Genomic DNA, 20205 nt, shown 5'->3' with positions numbered 1-20205 from the left:
CACCCTTGAGATGAATCTCTCCATCTCCCATGACTCGGAGGTGGAAGCTTTTGCCTTCCCTTTCCTCTTTCTAGAGGTTTCTCCGGCCTTGGATGCCATAAATGGTTATAGAAAAACAAAAAGCAATGCTTTTACCACACCAAACTTAAAAGGTTTGCTCGTCCTCGAGCAAAAGAAGAAAGAAGAGAGTAGAAGAAGAAGAAATGAGGAAGAAGGGAGTGGCTTAGTGTTCGGCCAAAGAGGGAGAGAAGTGGTGTTTAGGTTGGGTGAAAATGAAGGGGTGAAGAAGGGTTTATATAGGAGAGGGGGGATTCATGGTTCGGTCATGTATGGGTGGGTTTGGGAGGGAAAGTGGTTTGAATTTGAAAGGTGAGGTAGGTGGGGTTTTATGGAGGATGGAGGTGAGTGGTGAAGAGAAAGATGGGATTTGATAGGTGAAGGGTTTTTGGGGAAGAGGTATTGAGGTGATTGGTGAATGGGTGAAGAAGAAGAGAGAGAGTGGTAGGTTGGTGGGGATCCTGTGGGGTCCACAGATCCTGTGGCGTCAAGGAAAAGTCATCCCTGCACCAAATGGCATTCAAAATCACGTTTTGAGCTATTTCTGGCGTTAAACGCAGGGCTGATGCCCATTCCTGGCGTTTAACGCCAGGTTCTTACCCTTTTCTGGCGTTTAACGCCAGTCTGGTGCCCCTTTCTGGCGTTAAACGCCCAGAATGGTGCCAGACTGGGCGTTAAACGCCCAACTGCTAGCCTCACTGGCGTTTAAACGCCAGTGGGTTCTTCCTCCAGGGTGTGCTGTTTTTCTTTCTATTTTTCATTCTGTTTTTGCTTTTTCAATTGATTTTGTGTCTTCTTATGATATCAACCTACAAAATAACAAAAAATAACAAAAGAAAATAGATAAAACATAACATTGGGTTGCCTCCCAACAAGCGCTTCTTTAATGTCAGTAGCTTGACAGAGGGCTCTCATGGAGCCTCACAGATACTCAGAGCAATGTTGGAACCTCCCAACACCAAACTTAGAGTTTGAATGTGGGGGTTCAACACCAAACTTAGAGTTTGGTTGTGGCCTCCCAACACCAAACTTAGAGTTTGACTGTGGGGGCTCTGTTTGACTCTGATTTGAGAGAAGCTCTTCATGCTTCTTTTCCATGGTGACAGAGGGATATCCTTGAGCCTTAAACACAAAGGATTCTTCATTCACTTGAATGATCAGTTCACCTCTATCAACATCAATCACAGTCTTTGCTGTGGCTAGGAAGGGTCTGCCAAGGATGATGGATTCATCCATGCACTTCCCAGTCTCTAGGACTATGAAATCAGTAGGGATGTAATGGTCTTCAATCTTCACCAATACATCCTCTACAAGTCCATAAGCTTGTTTTCTTGAGTTGTCTGCCATCTCTAGTGAGATTCTTGCAGCTTGTACCTCAAAGATCCCTAGCTTCTCCATTACAGAGAGAGGCATGAGGTTTACACTTGATCCTAAGTCACACAGAGCCTTCTTGAAGGTCATGGTGCCTATGGTACAAGGTATTGAAAACTTCCCAGGATCTTGTCTCTTTTGAGGTAATTTCTGCCTAGACAAGTCATCCAGTTCTTTAGTGAGCAAAGGAGGTTCATCCTCCCAAGTCTCATTTCCAAATAACTTGTCATTTAGCTTCATGATTGCTCCAAGGTATTTAGCAACTTGCTCTTTAGTGACATACTCATCCTCTTCAGAGGAGGAATACTCATCAGAGCTCATGAAAGGCAGAAGTAAGTCCAATGGAATCTCTATGGTCTCATTTTGAGCCTCAGATTCCCATGGTTCCTCATTAGGGAACTCATTGGAGGTTGGTGCACGCCCATTGAGGTCTTCCTCAGTGGCGTCCACTTCCTCTCTTTCCTCTCCAGATTCGGCCATGGTTATGGCTTTGCACTCTCCTTTTGGATTTTCTTCTGTATTACTTGGGAGAGTACTAGGAGGGAGTTCAGTAATTCTCTTGCTCAGCTGTCCCACTTGTGCCTCCAAATTCCTAATGGAGGATCGTGTTTCAGTCATGAAACTTTGAGTGGTTTTGATTAGATCAGAGACCATGGTTGCTAAGTCAGAGGGGTTCTACTTAGAATTCTCTGTCTGTTGCTGAGAAGATGATGGAAAAGGCTTGCCATTGCTAAACCTATTTCTTCCACCATTATTGTTGTTGAAACCTTGTTGAGGTTTCTCTTGATTCTTCCATGAGAAATTTGGGTGATTTCTCCATGAAGAATTATAGGTGTTTCCATAGGGTTCTCCTAGGTAATTCACCTCTTCCATTGAAGGGTTCTCAGGATCATAAGCTTCTTCTTCAGATGAAGCATCCTTAGTACTGCTTGGTGCATTTTGCATTCCAGACAGACTTTGAGAAATCAAATTGACTTGTTGAGTCAATATCTTGTTCTGAGCCAGAATGGCATTCAGAGTATCAATCTCAAGAACTCTTTTCTTCTGATTAGTCCCATTGTTCACAGGATTCCTTTCAGAAGTGTACATGAATTGGTTATTTGCAACCATTTCAATTAGCTCTTGAGCCTCTGTAGGCGTCTTCTTCAGATGAAGAGATCCTCCAGCAGAGCTATCCAAAGACATCTTGGATAGTTCAGAGAGACCATCATAGAAAATACCTATGATGCTCCATTCAGAAAGCATGTCTGAAGGACATTTTCTGATTAATTGTTTGTATCTTTCCCAAGCTTCATAGAGGGATTCTCCATCCTTCTGTCTGAAGGTTTGGACTTCCACCCTAAGCTTACTCAATTTTTGAGGTGGAAAGAACTTTGCCAAGAAGGCATTGACTAGCTTTTCCCAAGAGTCCAGGCTTTCTTTAGGTTGGGAATCCAACCATGTCCTAGCTCTGTCTCTTACAGCAAAAGGGAATAGCATAAGTCTGTAGACCTCAGGGTCTACCCCATTAGTCTTGACAGTGTCACAGATTTGCAAGAATTCAGCTAAGAACTGATGAGGATCTTCCAATGGAAGTCCATGGAACTTGCAATTCTGTTGCATTAGAGAAACTAATTGAGGCTTAAGCTCAAAGTTGTTTGCTCCAATGGCAGGGATAGAGATGCTTCTCCCATAGAAGTCGGGAGTAGGTGCAGTAAAGTCACCCAGCACCTTCCTTGCATTGTTGGCATTGTTGTTGTTTTTGGCTGCCATGGGTTCTTCTTCCTTGAAGAATTCGGTCAGGTCCTCAACAGAGAGTTGTGCCTTAGCTTCTCTTAGCTTTCGCTTCAAGGTCCTTTCAGGTTCAGGGTCAGCTTCAACAAGAATGCCTTTGTCTTTGTTCCTGCTCATATGAAAGAGAAGAGAAAAAGAAAATGTGGAATCCTCTATGTCACAGTATAGAGATTCCTTGAGGTGTCAGAGGAACAGAAAAATAGAAAGAAGAGGTAGAAGAATTCGAACTTGATCAGATAGAGTTCGAATTGTGCATTAAAAAGGAGTTGTACTCCATAAATAGAAGGATGTGGGAAGAGGGGAAGGAAATTTTCGAAAATTAAGTGAAAAAGTTTGAAAATATTTTGAAAAACTTTAATTGATTTTCGAAAACCAAGAGTGAAAGGAAAAAAAATCAAGTAATTTTGAAAAGATTTTGAAATAAAAAGTTAAAAAGATATAATTGAAAATTATTTTGAAAAAGATGTGGTGGAGAAGATATGATTGGTTTTTTTTTTTTAAAAAAGATGTGATTGAGAAGATATGATTTGAAAACAATTTTAAAAAGATTTGATTTTAAAAATTAATGACTTGCCTAACAAGAAAAGATATGATTCAAACATTAAACTTTTCTCAACAGAAAAGGCAACATACTTGAGATGTTCAATCAAATCATTAATTGTTAGTAAGTATCTTTGAAAAAGGAAAGAAATTGATTTTGAAAACATTTGATTGAAGAGATATGATTTGAAAAAGATTTGATTTTGAAAAACTTTGAAAACTTGAAAAAAATTGATTTTGAAAACAAAATCTTCCCCCTTTTGCCATCCTGGCGTTAAACGCCCAGAATGGTATCCATTCTGGCGTTTAACGCCCAAAATGCTACCTTTTTGGGCGTTAAACGCCCAACCAGGTACCCTGGCTGGCGTTTAAACGCCAGTCTGTCCTTCTTCACTGGGCGTTCTGAACGCCCAGCTTTTTCTGTGTAATTCCTCTGCTGCATGTTCTGAATCTTCAGTCCCCTGTACTATTGACTTGAAAATAGAACCAAGATCAAATAAACAAGGCATGCAAGACACCAAACTTAAGATTAGACACTAGACTCAAACAAGAAACATAAAATCTTTTTTTGGTTTTTATGGTTTTGTAATTTTTTTGTGCTTTTTCGAAAATTATATGAAAATAGAAAATGAAGGTTTCAGAATTCTCAATTTGGATTCCAGGAATCATTGCGATGTTAGTCTAAGACTCCGGTCCAGGAATTAGACATGGCTTCACAGCCAGCCAAGCTTTCAAAGAAAGCTTCGGTCCAAAACACTAGACATGGCCAATGGCCAGCCAAGCCTTAGCAGATCATTGCTCCAATAGCAAGATTGATAGAAATCAACAAGCTATTGTGATGATCAGTTGAAACCTCGGTCCAATAAGATTAGACATGGCTTCTCAGCCAGCCAGACTTCAACAGATCATCATGAAACACTAGAATTTATTCTCAAGAACTCTGAAAAAAAAAATATACCTAATCTAAGCAACAAGATGAACCGTCAGTTGTCCATACACAAGAACAATCCCTGGCAACGGCGCCAAAAACTTGGTGCTGTTGCCGGATTTTGGCACTGATGTCACCGGACCAAAAGCTTGCTCAAAACTCGAACAATCCCCGGCAACGGCGCCAAAAACTTGGTGCGCGAAATTGTGAACAATACTTTTCACAACTCTCATAATCCCCGGTCATGAACCCCAAAAACTTGGTGCTCAATACCATGGCATAAACACAACTTCGCACAACTAACCAGCAAGTGCACTGGGTCGTCCAAGTAATAAACCTTACGCGAGTAAGGGTCGATCCCACGGAGATTGTTGGTATGAAGCAAGCTATGGTCACCTTGTAAATCTCAGTCAGGCAGACTCAAATGGGTATAGATGATGAATAAAACATAAAGATAAAGATAGAGATACTTATGTATATCATTGGTGAGAGCTTCAGATAAACGTATGAAGATGCCTTCCCTTCCGTCTCTCTGCTTTCCTACTGTCTTCATCCAATCCTTCTTACTCCTTTCCATGGCAAGCTTATGCAAGGGTTTCACCGTTGTCAGTGGCTACCTCCCATCCTCTCAGTGAAAATGTTCCTATGCTCTGTCACAGCATATGGCTAATCAGCTGTCGGTTTTCGGTCAGGCCGGAATAGAATCTAGTGATTCTTTTGCGTCTGTCACTAACGCCCCGCCTGCTAGGAGTTTGAAGCACGTCACAGTCATTCAATCATTGAATCCTACTCAGAATACCACAGACAAGGTTAGACCTTCCGGATTCTCTTGAATGCCGCCATCAGTTCTCGCCTATACCACGAAGACTCTGATCTCACAGAATGGCTGGCTCGTTTGTCAGGCGAGCACTCAGTTGTCAGGTGATCAACCATGCATCGTGTATCAGGAATCCAAGAGATAAACACTAGAGCCTCGTATGCTTGTAGAACAAGAGTGGTTGTCAGTCACTTTGTTCATGAGTGAGAATGATGATGAGTGTCACGGATCATCACATTCATCAAGTTGAAGAACAAGTGATATCTTGGACAAAGAACAAGCGGAATTGAATAGAAGAACAATAGTAATTGCATTAATACTCGAGGTACAGCAGAGCTCCACACCTTAATCTATGGTGTGTAGAAACTCCACCGTTGAAAATACATAAGAACAAGGTCTAGGCATGGCCGTGAGGCCAGCCTCCCAATGATCTAAGATAGCATAAAACTCAAAGATAGCTACCAAGATGTCTAATACAATAGTAAAAGGTCCTACTTATAGAAAACTAGTAGCCTAGGGTGTACAAAGATGAGTAAATGACATAAAAATCCACTTCCGGGCCCACTTAGTGTGTGCTTGGGCTGAGCAATGAAGCATTTTCGTGTAGAGACTCTTCTTGGAGTTAAACGCCAGCTTTTATGCCAGTTTGGGCGTTTAACTCCCATTTAGGTTCCAGTTCTGGCGTTTAACGCTGGAATTCCTGAGGGTGACTTTGAACGTCGGTTTGGGCCATCAAATCTTGGGCAAAGTATGGACTATCATATATTTCTGGAAAGCCCAGGATGTCTACTTTCCAACGCCGTTGAGAGCGCGCCAATTGGGCTTCTGTAGCTCCAGAAAATCCACTTCGAGTGCAGGGAGGTCAGAATCCAACAGCATCTGCAGTCCTTTTCAGTCTCTGAATCAGATTTTTGCTCAGGTCCCTCAATTTCAGCCAGAAAATACCTGAAATCACAGAAAAACACAAAAACTCATAGTAAAGTCCAGAAAAGTGAATTTTAACTAAAAACTAATAAAAATATACTAAAAACTAACTAGATCATACTAAAAACATACTAAAAACAATGCCAAAAAGGGTACAAATTATCCGCTCATCAATTTGGTCTAAGCGCTTATCATCACACACCATTCTTCTATTAAAGGATTCTGGATCATCTTGTAGTTGAGGCAGCTTGAAGACCTCTCTTATTTTGTCAAGGTGGAAGTAAATCATCATCCCTCTGACCATGGTTCGAAAGGTATAGAAAGCGGTTCTAGTCATTCTCTGCCTCTCTGTTTGCCACAGATTTGAGTAGAATTCCTAAACCATGTTTCTACCCACCTTTGTTTTAGGATTAGCTAGAATTTCCCAGCCTTTATTTTGAATCTGCTCTTGGATCTCCAGTTATTCATCTTCTTTCAGATCGAATTTAACTTCTGAGATCACTGACCTTAGACCCATTATTTTGTGGTAATGGTCCGAATGTTCCTTGGTTAAGAACCTCTCTTGATTCCAAAGTAGTCTTGGATTATTCTCTTTCTTGCCTCTTGAAGTGGTTTGTTTTCCCTTAGGAGCCATGATCTTAGTGAGTCTTAGCTCAGTGATCACGCACAACACACCAAAATTAGAGGTTTGCTTGTCCTCAAGCAAAAGAAAGGAAAGGAGAGGAGAAGGAGGAGAGCCAAATTCGAATTGTGGAGGAGAGGGGGGTGGTCGAATGTTAATTTAAAAGGAGGGGGTGGGTTCGAAAATTTTTGAAAAAGATATGATAGAAGATATGATTTGTAAAAAAGATAATTATGATATGTAAAAGATGTAATTTTAAAATTGAAAAGATAAGAGAGAGTTTTGAAAAAAAAAATAAATCTAAATTTGAAAAGATAGTATGATGAGTTAAAAAAAATATTTGAAAAGATATTAGAAAGATATATAAATTTTGAAAAAGATTTGAAAAGATATTAAAAAGATATATGAATTTTAAAAAAGATTTTTAGGATTAAGAATTATTTTTGAAATTTGAAATTGAAAGATGAGGATTTGTAATATGTTTATGCAAGAAATTATGGATGAAAACATAAAAAATAAAAAAAATAAGTTGGAAAACAAAATTACCTCTCCTCCACATTCCTGGCGTTAAACGCATAAACGCTGCTTGTTTTGGGCGTTTAACGCCCAATTGCTGCTTGTTTTGGGCGTTTAACACCCAATTGCTGCTTGTTTTGGGCGTTTAACGCCCAGCCAGGTACCTTGGCTGGTGTTAAACTCCAGAAAGCCTTGTCACTGAAAATTTTTCTAAACGTCCAAGATGTTGTAAATCTGGCGTTAAACACCCAGAATGGTACCCATTCTGGCGTTTAACGCCCAGAAAGGTATCCTTACTGGCGTTAAACGCCCAGAATGGTGCCCATTCTGGCGTTTAATGCCCAAAAGTGCCTCTTACTGGCGTTTGTGTGCCAGTGAGCTTCTTTTCTCTGCTCTCTGCTCTGAATCCTTCTGTAACTCTGTGAACTCCTGTAAATGAGAATTAGTTCTGATGATAATTTATTAAACTCCTATAATTATTATTTAAATAACAAATAAACTACAATAATGGCTGGGTTGCCTCCCAGCAAGCGCTTCTTTATTGTCTTTAGCTGGACCTTACTGAGCTTTAATCTAGTCTCAGTTTTGAGCATTCTTGCTCAAAATTGCTTTCAAGATAATGTTTGACTCTCTGTCCATTAACAGTGAACTTTTTATCAAAATCAATATCCTGAAGCTCTACATATCAATATGGTGACACGCCTGTAATCACATATGGTCCTCTCCACCGGGATTTTAGTTTCCCAAGGAATAGCCTGAGCCTAGAGTTAAACAGCAGAACCTTTTATCCTGGCTCAAAGACTCTGGATGACAGGTTCTTATCATGTCATCTCTTTGCTTTCTCCTTGTAAATTTTGGCATTTTCAAAAGCATCGAGTCTGAATTCCTCTAGCTCATTCAGCTGGAGCAATCTTTTCTCTCCAGCTAATTTGGCATCAAGGTTTAGGAATTTGGTTGCCCAGTAGGCTTTATGCTCCAGTTCCACGGGCAGATGACAGGCCTTCCCATACACAAGCTGGTATGGAGAGGTTCCTATAGGAGTCTTGAATGCTGTTCTGTATGCCCATAGAGCATCATCCAAGCTCTTTGCCCTATCCTTTCTATGGGCAATTACAGTCCATTCCAAGATTCTTTTTAGTTCTCTATTAGAGACTTCAGCGTGCCCATTGGTCTGTGGATGATATAGAGTTGCTACCTTGTGGCTGATTCCATATCGGACCATGGCAGTATAAAGCTGTTTATTGCAGAAATGAGTGCCTCCATCACTGATTAGTGCTCTAGGGACACCAAATCTGCTAAAGATATATTTCTGGAGGAACTTCAGTACTGTCTTAGTATCATTAGTGGGTGTTGCAATTGCCTCCACCCATTTAGATACATAGTCTACTGCCACCAGAATGTAAGTATTTGAGTAAGACGGTAGGAAAGGCCCCATGAAGTCAATACCCCATACATCAAACAACTCAATCTCTAAGATCTCTTGTTGAGGCATGGCATAACCATCAGGCAGATTACCAGCTCGCTGGCAACTATCACAGTTACGTACAAACTCTCGGGAGTCTTTATAGATTGTAGGCCAGTAGAAGCCACATTGGAGGACTTTGGTGGCTGTTCGCTCACCTCCGAAATGTCCTCCATATTGTGATCCATGGCAATGCCATAGGATTTTTTGTGCCTCTTCTCTAGGCATGCACCTACGGATTAGTCCGTCTGCGCATCTCTTAAAGAGATATGGTTCATCTCATAAGTAGTATTTTGCATCAGAAAGTAGTTTTTTCTTTTGCTGCCTGCTGAACTCCTTGGGAATGAATCTTGCAGCTTTATAGTTTGCAATGTCCGCAAACCATGGCACTTCCTGAATGGAAAAGAGTTGCTCATCTGAAAAGGTTTCAGAGATCTCAGTGAGGGGGAGAGACATCCCTTCTACTGGTTCTATCCGGGACAGGTGATCTGCTACTTGATTCTTTGTCCATTTTCTGTCTCTTATTTCTATATCAAACTCTTGCAGAAGCAACACCCATCTTATGAGCCTAGGTTTTGAATCTTGCTTTGTGAGTAGATATTTAAGAGCAGCATGGTCAGTGTACACAATCATTTTTGATCCTACTAGATAGGATCTAAACTTGTCAATGGCATAAACCACTGCAAGCAGCTCTTTTTTTTGGTTATGTAATTCTTCTGTGCGTCATTTAGAACACGGCTAGCATAGTAAATGACATGCAGAAGCTTATTATGCCTCTGTCCTAATACTGCACCAATAGCATATTCACTGACATCACATATTAGTTCAAATGGTAATGTCCAGTCCGGTGCAAAAATGACAGGCGCTGTGACTAGCTTAGCCTTCAGAGTCTCAAAGGCCTGCAAACACTCTGTGTCAAAGACAAATGGTGTATCAACAGCTAGCAGGTTACTCAAAGGTTTTGCAATTTTTGAAAAATCCTTTATAAATCTCCTGTAGAATCTTGCATGTCCCAAAAAACTTCTGATTGCCTTAACATTGGTGGGTGGTGGTAATTTTTCGATTACCTCCACCTTAGCTTGATCCACCTCTATGCCTTTGTTCGAAATTTTATGCCCAAGGACAATTCCTTCAGTCACCATAAAGTGACATTTTTCCAGTTTAAAAACAGGTTAGTCTCTTGGCATCTTTTCAGAACAAGTGCTAGATGATCAAGATAGGAGCTGAATGTGTCTCCAAATACTGAGAAGTCATCCATGAAGACTTCTAGAAAATTTTCCACCATATCAGAGAAGATAGAGAGCATGCATCTCTGAAAGGTTACTGGTGCATTACACAGACCAAAGGGCATCCTTCTGTAGGCAAATACTCCAGATGGACATGTGAATGCTGTTTTCTCTTAATCCTGGGGATCTACTGCAATTTGGTTGTAGCCTGAGTAGCCATCCAGAAAGTAGTAATAGTCATGACCTGCTAGCCTTTCTAGCATTTGGTCTATGAATGGTAAAGGAAAATGATCCTTTCTGGTGGCTGTATTGAGTCTTCTGTAGTCAATACACATACACCACCCTGTAACTATTCTTGTAGGAACCATTTCATTTTTTTCATTATGAACCACTGTCATGCCTCCTTTTTTGGGTATAACTTGGACAGGGCTCACCTAGGGGCTATCAGAAATGGGATAAATAATTCCAGCCTCTAGTAATTTAGTGACCTCTTTCTGCACCACCTCCTTCATGGCTGGATTCAGCCGCCTTTGTGGTTGAACCACTGGTTTGGAATTATCCTCCAGTAAGATCTTGTGCATGCATCTGGCTAGGCTAATGCCCTTGAGATCACTAATGGACCACCCAAGAGCTGTCTTGTGTGTCCTAAGCACCTGAATTAGTGTTTTCTCTTCCTGTGGCTCTAAGACAGAGCTTATGATTACAGGAAAAGTTTCACCTTCTCCCAGAAAAGCATATTTAGGGATGGTGGTAGTGGTTTGAGCTCGGATTTAGGAGGTTTCTCCTCTTCCTGAGGAATTTTTAGAGGTTCTTTTATTTTCTCTGGTTCCTCCAGATCAGGCTGAACATCTTTAAAGATATCATCTACCTCTGATTCGAGACTCTCAGCCATACTGATCTCCTGTACCAGGGAGTCAATAATATCAACACGCATGCAGTCTTTTGATGTGTCTGGGTGCTTCATTGCTTCAATAGCATTCAGCCTAAACTCATCCTCATTGACTCTCAGGGTTATTTCCCTTTTTTGGATGTCAATGAGGGTTCGTCCAGTTGCTAGGAAAGGTCTTCCTAGAATGAGAGTTGCACTCTTGTGCTCCTCCATTTCCAGCACTACAAAGTCAGTGGGAAAGGCGAATGGCCCAACTGTGACAATCATGTCTTCAATCACGCCTGATGGGTATTTAATGGAGCCATCAGCAAGTTAAAGACATATCTTGGTTGGTTTGACCTCTTCAGTCAAGCCAAGCTTTCTGATAGTAGATACAGGGATTAGGTTGATACTTGCCCCAAGATCACATAGAGCTGTCTTGGTACAGGTACCCTCTAATGTGCATGGTATCATAAAGCTTCCAGGATCCTTAAGCTTCTCTGGTGAGCTCTTTAAAATAATTGCACTGCATTCTTCAGTGAGAAGAATTTTTTCAATTTCTCTCCAATCCTTCTAATGACTTAAGATCTATTTCATGAACTTAGCATAAGAGGGTATTTGCTCAAGTGCCTTTGCAAATGGAATCTTGATTTCAAGAGTCCTGAGATAGTCTGCAAAGTGGGCAAATTGTTTATCCTGTTCCGCTTGGCAGAGTTTCTGAGGATAAAGCATTTTGGCTTTGTATTCTTCAACCTTGGTGGTTGCAGGTTTATTTTCCACAGAGGTAGGTTGAGAAGCCTTCTTGAAGGAGTTATTATCAGCACTTGCAAGTGTCTGACCCCTCATAGGCGTTTGAACGCCAGGATTGGGGGCTGGATTGGCATTTAACGCCAGATTTCCTCCCTTTTATGGCATTTGAACGCCAGAACTGAACATGGTTTGGGTGTTTAACGCCAATTTTTCTCCCTTTTTTGGAACTGGGCATCCACTGGGTGTTTAACGCCAGTTTTCACCCTTTTCTGGTGTTTGAACACCAGAATCATTCCTCTCTGGGCTCTTACTGTCCTCAGAAGGATTTTGGGTAGCAGTCTGCTCATCCTCTATTATTTGTTCTTTTCTTGGCTTTCTGCTATTTTGAACTGAGGTATTCAATATTTTTCTACTCCTTAATTGAACTTCTTGACACTCTTCTGTTATCTGTTTTGATAACTACTGTCTTGTCTGGTCAAGTTGTGCGTCCATGTTCCTGTTAGCATCCTTAGTGTCTTGTAACATCTCTTTAAATTCTACTAACTGTTCTGTCAGATAACATAATTGCTGATTGATTTCAGTAACTTGTTCTAGAGGACTAAGTTCAGTGGATACTGCCTTAGCCTCTTCTTTTATGGATGATTCACTACTTAAGTATAGATGCTGATTTCTAGCAACTGTATCAATAAGCTCTTAAGCCTCTTTAATTATTTTTCTCATGTGTATAGATCCACCAGCTGAGTGGTCTAGAGATATCTGAGCCTTTGCTGTAAGCCCGTAGTAGAAGATGTCTAACTGCACCCATTCTGAAAACATTTCAGAGGGGTATTTCCTTAGCATCTCTCTGTACCTCTCCCAAGCATTGTAAAGGGATTTATTATCCTCTTGTTTAAAGCCTTGGATGTCCAGCATTAGCTGTGTCATCCTCGTAGGAGGGAAATATTGATTCAGGAATTTGTCTGACAACTGTTTCCATGTTCTTATGCTAGCTTTAGGTTGGTTATTTAACCACCTCTTAGCTTGGTCTTTTATAGCAAATGGAAACAGTAATAATCTGTAGACATCCTGATCTACTTCTTTATCATGTACTGTGTCAGTAATTTGTAAGAACTGTGTCAGAAACTCAGTAGGTTCTTTGTGTGGAAGACCGGAATACTGGCAATTTTGCTGTACCATGATAATGAGCTGAGGATTCAACTCAAAACTACTGACTCTGATGGAGGGTATACAGATACTACTCCCATATGAAGCAGTAGTAGGGTTAGCATATGACCCCAGAGTCCTTCTGGACTGTTCATTTCTACTTAGGTCCATGATGGAGAAAGGGAGATGATGTGGATTTATTTTATTTATTTTATTATATTTATTTATTAAAAATTATTTTTTTCGAAATAATAAAATAAAAGAAAAAACTAAAATAAAAAAGATTTGAAAATATTTTATGAGGATTTTCGAAAGAAAGAGGAGAGAGAAAGTGGTTAGAATGTTTTTGAAAAAGATATGATTTTAAAAATCTTAAAAGGATATGATTTGAAAAATTTTGACCAAGTCAACCCAAGGGATTCGAAAATTATGAGCAATTAAAGGAAAAGATATTTTTTGATTTTTTATTTTTATTATGAAAGAGAAAAACACACAAAAGACACAAGACTTAAAATTTTTAGATCCAATGCTTCTTGTTTTTGAAAATTTTGGAGGGAAAACACCAAGGCACACTAAACTTAAAAATTTTAAGATCAAAATACAAAGAAGGCTCAAGAACACTTTGAAGACTCATAAGAACAACAAGAACAAAAGAAAGAACACCAAGCTTAAAATTTTTAAAAAACCAAAATAAAATTTTCGAAAACTAAAGAAAAATTAACAAGAGAACACCAAACTTAAGATTTGGCACAAGATTTAATCAAAGAAAAATTATTTTTAAAAAGATTTTAGAAAGGAAGACTAAAAGGGGCAACTATTCCTGAGAAAATAGACACATTCAACAAATGCAAGAATTGAACAGATTAGATAACAAAAATACAAAGGACACCAAACTTAAAACATGCAATTAGACTCAATGAGAAACTAGCAATTAATAGAGAAAAATAATATTTTTGAAGATTTTTTTTTAAAAGAGAGTAAAAGACTCTAAACCAAAAAGACAATTTTTTTCCTAATCTAAGTAACAAAATAAACCGTTAGTTGTTCAAACTCGAACAATTCCCGGCAATGGTGCCAAAAACTTGGTGCACAAAAATTACATTCACACTATGTAATTCCGCACAACTAACCAGCAAGTGCACTAGGTCGTCCAAGTAATACCTTACATGAGTAAGGGTCGATCCCACGGAGATTGCCGGCTTGAAGCAAGCTATGGTTATCTTATTATTCTTAGTCAGGATATCAATAGTGGTTCTTAGTTTTAATTGTGAAAAGTGAAAAAGCATGAATTAAATGATACTTGTTACGCAGTAATGGAGAATGGGTTGAGGTTTTGGAGATGCTCTGTCCTTTGAATCTCTACTTCCCTACTGTCTTCTTTTTCACGCACGCAGGTCTCCTTCCATGGCAAGCTGTATGTTGGTGGATCACCGAGGTCAATGGCTACCATCAATCCTCTCAGTGAAAATGGTCCATGTACATGGCTAATCATCTGTTGGTTCTCACTTGTGTTGGAATAGAATCCACTATCCAGTGATCCTTTTGCGTCTGTCACTACGCCCAGCATTCGTGAGTTTGAAGCTCGTCACAGTCATCCCTTCCCAGATCCTACTCGGAATACCACAGACAAGGTTTAGACTTTCCGAATCTCAGGAATGCTGCCAATTGATTCTAGCTTATACCACGAAGACTCTGATCTCACAGATTTGAATACTCTGTTGTCAGGAGAGGCAGTCAAACTCGTGAACCAGGAACCCAAGAGATATACATTCAATCTAAAGTAGAACAGAAGTTGTTGTCAGGCACGCGTTCATAGGTTGAGAATGGTTATGAGTGTCACAGATCATCACATTCGTCATGTTGAAGTGTGAATGAATATCTTAGAATAGAAACAAGCGTGATTGAATAGAAAACATAAGTAATTTGCATTAATTTATCGAGACACAGCAGAGCTTCTTACCCCCCACCATGGGGTTTAGAGACTCATGCCATCAAAGATACAAATTTAGATGTAAACTGTCATGAGGTACTGAATGAATCTCTAAAAGTAGTTTTTATACTCAACTAGTAACCTAGGTTTACAGAAAATGAGTAAACTAATATAGATAGTGCAGAAATCCATTTTTGAGGCCCACTTGGTGTGTGTTAGGGCTGAGCATTGAAGCTTTCACGTGTAGAGGCCTTCTTTGGAGTTGAACGCCAGTTTGTAACTTGTTTCTGGCGTTTAACGCCAGAATAGGGCAGAAAGCTGGCGTTGAACGCCAGTTTACATCGTCTAAACTCGGGCAAAGTATGGACTATTATATATTTCTGGAAAGCCCTGAATGTCTACTTTCCAACGCAATTGAAAGCGCGCCATTTGGATTTCTGTAGCTCCGAAAATTCTATTTCGAGTGCAGGGAGGTCAGAATCCAACAGCTTCAGCAGTCCTTTATCAGCCTCTGAATCAGATTTTTGCTCAGGCCCATCAATTTCAACCAGAAAATACCTGAAATCACAGAAAAATACACAAACTCATAGTAAAGTCCAGAATTGTGAATTTCGCATAAAAACTAATAAAAATATACTAAAAAGTAGCTAAATCCTACTAAAAACTATATGAAAACACCCCCAAAAAGCGTATAAAATATCCACTCATCATTCACCAAAGAAGATGCTCAACGGATGACACCTGGCCGTGACGACCCAGTAGTGATAACAATAATCCTCGCCATTGGAATTCTCAATAGAAATATGGTGGACCAAGGGAGTTTGACAGACATACTGTTTAAGCCTGTTTTTGACAAACTCGGGCTAGAAGAAAAGGATCTAAAGGTGTACCCAGATAACCTCTTCGGGTTGAGGGATACGCCAATCCGACCTCTTAGATTTATCTCTCTATACACTACCTTTAGAAAGGGCACGAAGTCTGTGATGTTAAGCATTAACTACATTGTGGTCGACGTCATGTCAGCGTACAATGCCTTAATAGGTCGAGCCACTTTAAATCGACTAGCAACAGTTGTCTCTACATCTCACTTGTGTATGAAGTTTCTCACTGTAGAATGAATTATCACCATAAAAAGATATCAAAAGTTGGCACAAAGTGTTACAATGAAAGCCTTAATTTAAAAGGCAGCCCAGGCGGAAAAGAAGTGAACACTATCGAACTCGGCAGTGTTTGAACTCGGGAAGAACTACGTCCCCAACCTGAGGAAAAGATAGAAAAAGTGCAAATTCAGGATCATGCCGAAAAGACAACAAGTATAAGGGCCAAGCTAGAGGAAGGTCTAAAATCACAGCTCGTTGCCTCTTACAAAGAAACTCTGACCTGTTCTTCTGGAAAGGCTCCGATATGCCTGGTATAGATCCTAACCTAATGTCTCATAAACTCGACATCTACCCAGGTTCCAAACCTGTTTAGCAAAAGCATCGGAAACTCGGTCCCGAAAGGACATAGGTTATGGAAGAACATGTGCAAATACTATTGGAAGCCGGATTCATAAAAGAGATAAAGTATCCATTATGGCTGGCTAACATAGTTCTGGTAGAAAAGCAGAATGGAAAATGGATGATGTGTGTCGATTACGTTGACCTCAACAAGGCTTTCTCTAAGGATCCATACCCTCTTTCAAGCATTAATGCCCTGGTTGATTCGGCCTCAGGATATCAGTATTTGTCCTTTATGGATTCATACACGGGATACAACCAAATTCTGATGTATAAACCGGAACAAGAAAAGACTTCTTTCATCACTCCCAAGGCTAACTACTGGTATGTAGTAATGCCTTTCGGACTAAAGAATGCTGGAGCCATATACCAACGATTGATGAACAAGGTATTTTCTTCCCACCTAGGAAAACTCATGGAAGTATATGTGGACGACATGCTCGTCAAGACGAAAAATGACTTCACTCTTTTGTCTGACCTCTTCGAGGTATTCTCCACAATAAGAAAACATAGAATGAGATTAAATCCTTTAAAATATACCTTCGCAGTGGAGACAAAAAAATTCTTAGGCTTCATGCTCACCCTATGGGGCATAAATGCCATTCCAAACAAATACACATCAATATTAGAGATGAAGAGTCCGACTTGTCTCAAAGAAGTCCAACAAGTAAATATAAGGTTGGCAGCATTATCCAGGTTCCTAGCAGGATCAGCATTGAAGTCTCTACCTTTGTATACGATACTAAAAAGGGAATCAATTTGAATGGACCCAGGAATGCGAGAAAGCATTTTAAAATTTTACAAGGAGTAGAGCTAAACTATCAAAATATAGAAAAAGTTTGCATATGCTCTTATCCTCACCTCCTGTAGGCTCTGACCTTACTTCCAGGCTCACACTATAAAGGTCTGAACTAATCAACCCATGAAGCACATTCTACAAAAGACGGACATAGCAGGAAGGATGATACAATGGACTGTAGAACTGTTCAAGTTTAATTTGAGATATGAAGCTCGGACAGCAATCAAGTCTCACTATCTCACCGACTTTGTGGCCAAATACACTAAAAGACAAGGAAGTTCGACAACTTGGAGCTTATATGTAGATGGATCATCCAACAAAGGTGAAAGCGGAGCAGGTGTCATCCTAGAAAATGAGCAAGGAATCGGATAGAACTATCACTAAGGTTCGAGTTTCCTGCTTCCAATAACTAAGCAGAGTATGAAGTCTTGCTTGCTGGTTTGAAGCTAGCTAAAGAAGTTGGGGCAGAAAAGTTGATAGTGTTTAGTGACTCCTAAGTAGTAACTTTTCAAATTAATGGCACTTCTCAAGCCAAAGATCCCAACATGAAGAAGTACCTAGAAGAAGCACGAGAACAACTAAAACAATTCTCAGAAAGAGAGGTTCGACACTGAAGAACTGAAGATTGATGGTTTAGAAGTTATAATAAATTCTCGTTGCAAGTATAGTTTCTAAACCAAGCAATCAACCTTTCTTACAAACGTTTTGGTTGTCACAAATAACAAACCCAATAAATTTATAAACCGAAGTATTCAAACCTCGGGTCGTCTTCTCAAGGAATTGCAGGGAGGTATGTTCTTATTATTGGTTATGCAAAGGTATATTTTGGGGTTTTTAAAAGGGTTGAACAAGTAATTTAATTGACAAGAAAAATAAATAAATGACTATAAAATAAACTCTTGGCAAGATATGAGAAATTGGAAGTCCTATCCTAGTTATCCTTATCAAGTGTGATGAGAATTGGGTTTTAATCCCACTTAGTTAACCTTTACTAAAGCAAAGAAAAGTCAAGTGGACTAATTAGTTTGATCCTCAAGTCCTAGTCAATCCCTGTGGGAAGACTAGCTTTAGAGTGATCTAGATCAATTAGAATCTGCCAATTTCAACCACTGCTGAGTTTGACAACTCAAGAGTTACCAATTAATCAACCAAAGACAAAAGGGAATAAAATCTACTTGAATGAAAATAATTTGGATAGAGCCCAAGCATCAATAACATAAATTAGAGAAAACAATCATAAGTCTGAAATACCTCAAATAATATTAATTAAGAAAATCATAACATGAATGTCATTAAGCCAAATTGGCAACATATATAATTAAAAATAAGAGAAGTCAAAATAAAGGAATATTGAACCTGATATGAAGATGAGATAAATCCTAATCCTAATATAAATTCTAATCCTAATTCTAAGAGAGAAGAGAGAACCTCTATCACTAAAAACTATATCTAAAACCTAAAATTGTGTTATGAGTGTATGATGATGAATTAATGCATTCCCCCACTTTATAGCTTCTAATCTGTGTTTTCTGGGTCGAGAACTGGGTCAAAAACAGCCCAGAAGTCACTCCCAGCGCTTTCTGGTCCGTACAGGTTGTGGCAGAGTAACGCGGAGGCGTCGTCCACGCGTTTGCGTGGATTGAAGTTCGCAGATGCGATGTGGGCACGTCATTCACACGTTCGCGTCGCCTAACTTCGGGGCAGCTATGGCAAATTATATATCTTTGCGAAGTCCCGGATGTTATCTTTCCAACGCAATTGGAACCATTGCATTTGAACCTCTGTAGCTCAAGTTATGACCATTTGAGTGCAAAGAGGTCAGGCTGAACAGCTTAGCAATTTCTTCAACTTCTTGTATTCCTTCCACTTTTGCATGCTTCCTTTCCATCCTCTGAGCTATTCATGCCCTATAATCCCTGAAATCACTTAACACACATATCACGGCATCTAATGGTAATAAGAGAGGATTAATAAATAGCAGAATTAAGGCTAAAGAAGTATATTCTCGATCATAGCACAAAATCAGGAAGGAAAATGTGAAACATGCGAATTAAATGAATAAGTGTGAGATTAGTGGATAAAATTCACTCAATTAAGCACAAGATGTACCACGAAATAGTGGTGCATCAAATCTCCCCACACTTAAACATTAGCATGTCCTCATGCTAAGCTTAAGAGAAGCTATAAAGGAGTGAAGACAGAATGGTAAGATGTATGAAATGCAACCTATCTATATGAATGCAACTAAATGCAAAATATTTCTACCTACTTGGTTAAAAGTAAATAGGTTCTCCAAGACAAATATGAATCAAATTCCACTAATTCAAATCATATAGTGAAAATAAGTAAACTTGTAAGAAGATAGCTCATAAAAGCAGGGAACATAGAATCAAGCATTGAACCCTCACTGGTAGTGTATATGCACTCTAATCTCTCAAGTGTCTAGGGTCAATTACTCTACTCTTCTCTAGTCATGCTTTCTAAGCTTTGTTCTTCATCTACCCAATCAACAAATATTTAGTATACCAATGCAAACATCATGAGGCCTTTTCAGGTTGTAATGGGGCTGAGGTAAAGGTAAGGATACATATATAAGGCTAAGTGAGCTAACAAAGTAAATTCTTGATTAGTCTAAGATCTCACCTAACATATACATACTTTATACAATTTAAAATGCTTTACCTAGCTACCCAAATTTTTTCACTTTTGTATTACATGCTCATGTATCAAACTTATTTTTGAATTTTGTCCCATGTGCATTGATTCTTTTTATTTTGCATTTGGGGTAATAATTTTTTTTGTATCCTCTTATTTAATTACTTAATAATTTTTTTTCTATTTTTTTAACTATTTTTATTTTTTTCAATGCACATGGTAATTTAATTATTTTGATTTCACATGAGCATGCTTCCCAAATTTTCAAATAACGTATTCAATTCAATTCCATACTTTTTTTTATCATCCCATGTTCCCATAAAAT

The 20205-nt window shown here is 39.2% G+C and overlaps 1 non-coding gene across 1 annotated transcript; it reads left to right on the top strand.

Annotated features, from left to right (window-relative positions):
* Positions 1–2667: 2667 nt before the first annotated feature.
* On the top strand, positions 2668–2775 carry LOC130964588 (small nucleolar RNA R71). Its single transcript, XR_009080676.1, has one exon. It is a non-coding gene; the product is annotated as a small nucleolar RNA R71 (small nucleolar RNA).
* The last annotated feature ends 17430 nt before the right edge of the window (positions 2776–20205 follow it).

This window comes from Arachis stenosperma, chromosome 2 (assembly GCF_014773155.1).
Source record: "Arachis stenosperma cultivar V10309 chromosome 2, arast.V10309.gnm1.PFL2, whole genome shotgun sequence".
In the NCBI taxonomy this organism is placed as follows: domain Eukaryota; kingdom Viridiplantae; phylum Streptophyta; class Magnoliopsida; order Fabales; family Fabaceae; genus Arachis; species Arachis stenosperma.
This window is presented reverse-complemented; position numbering and strand designations above follow the sequence as displayed.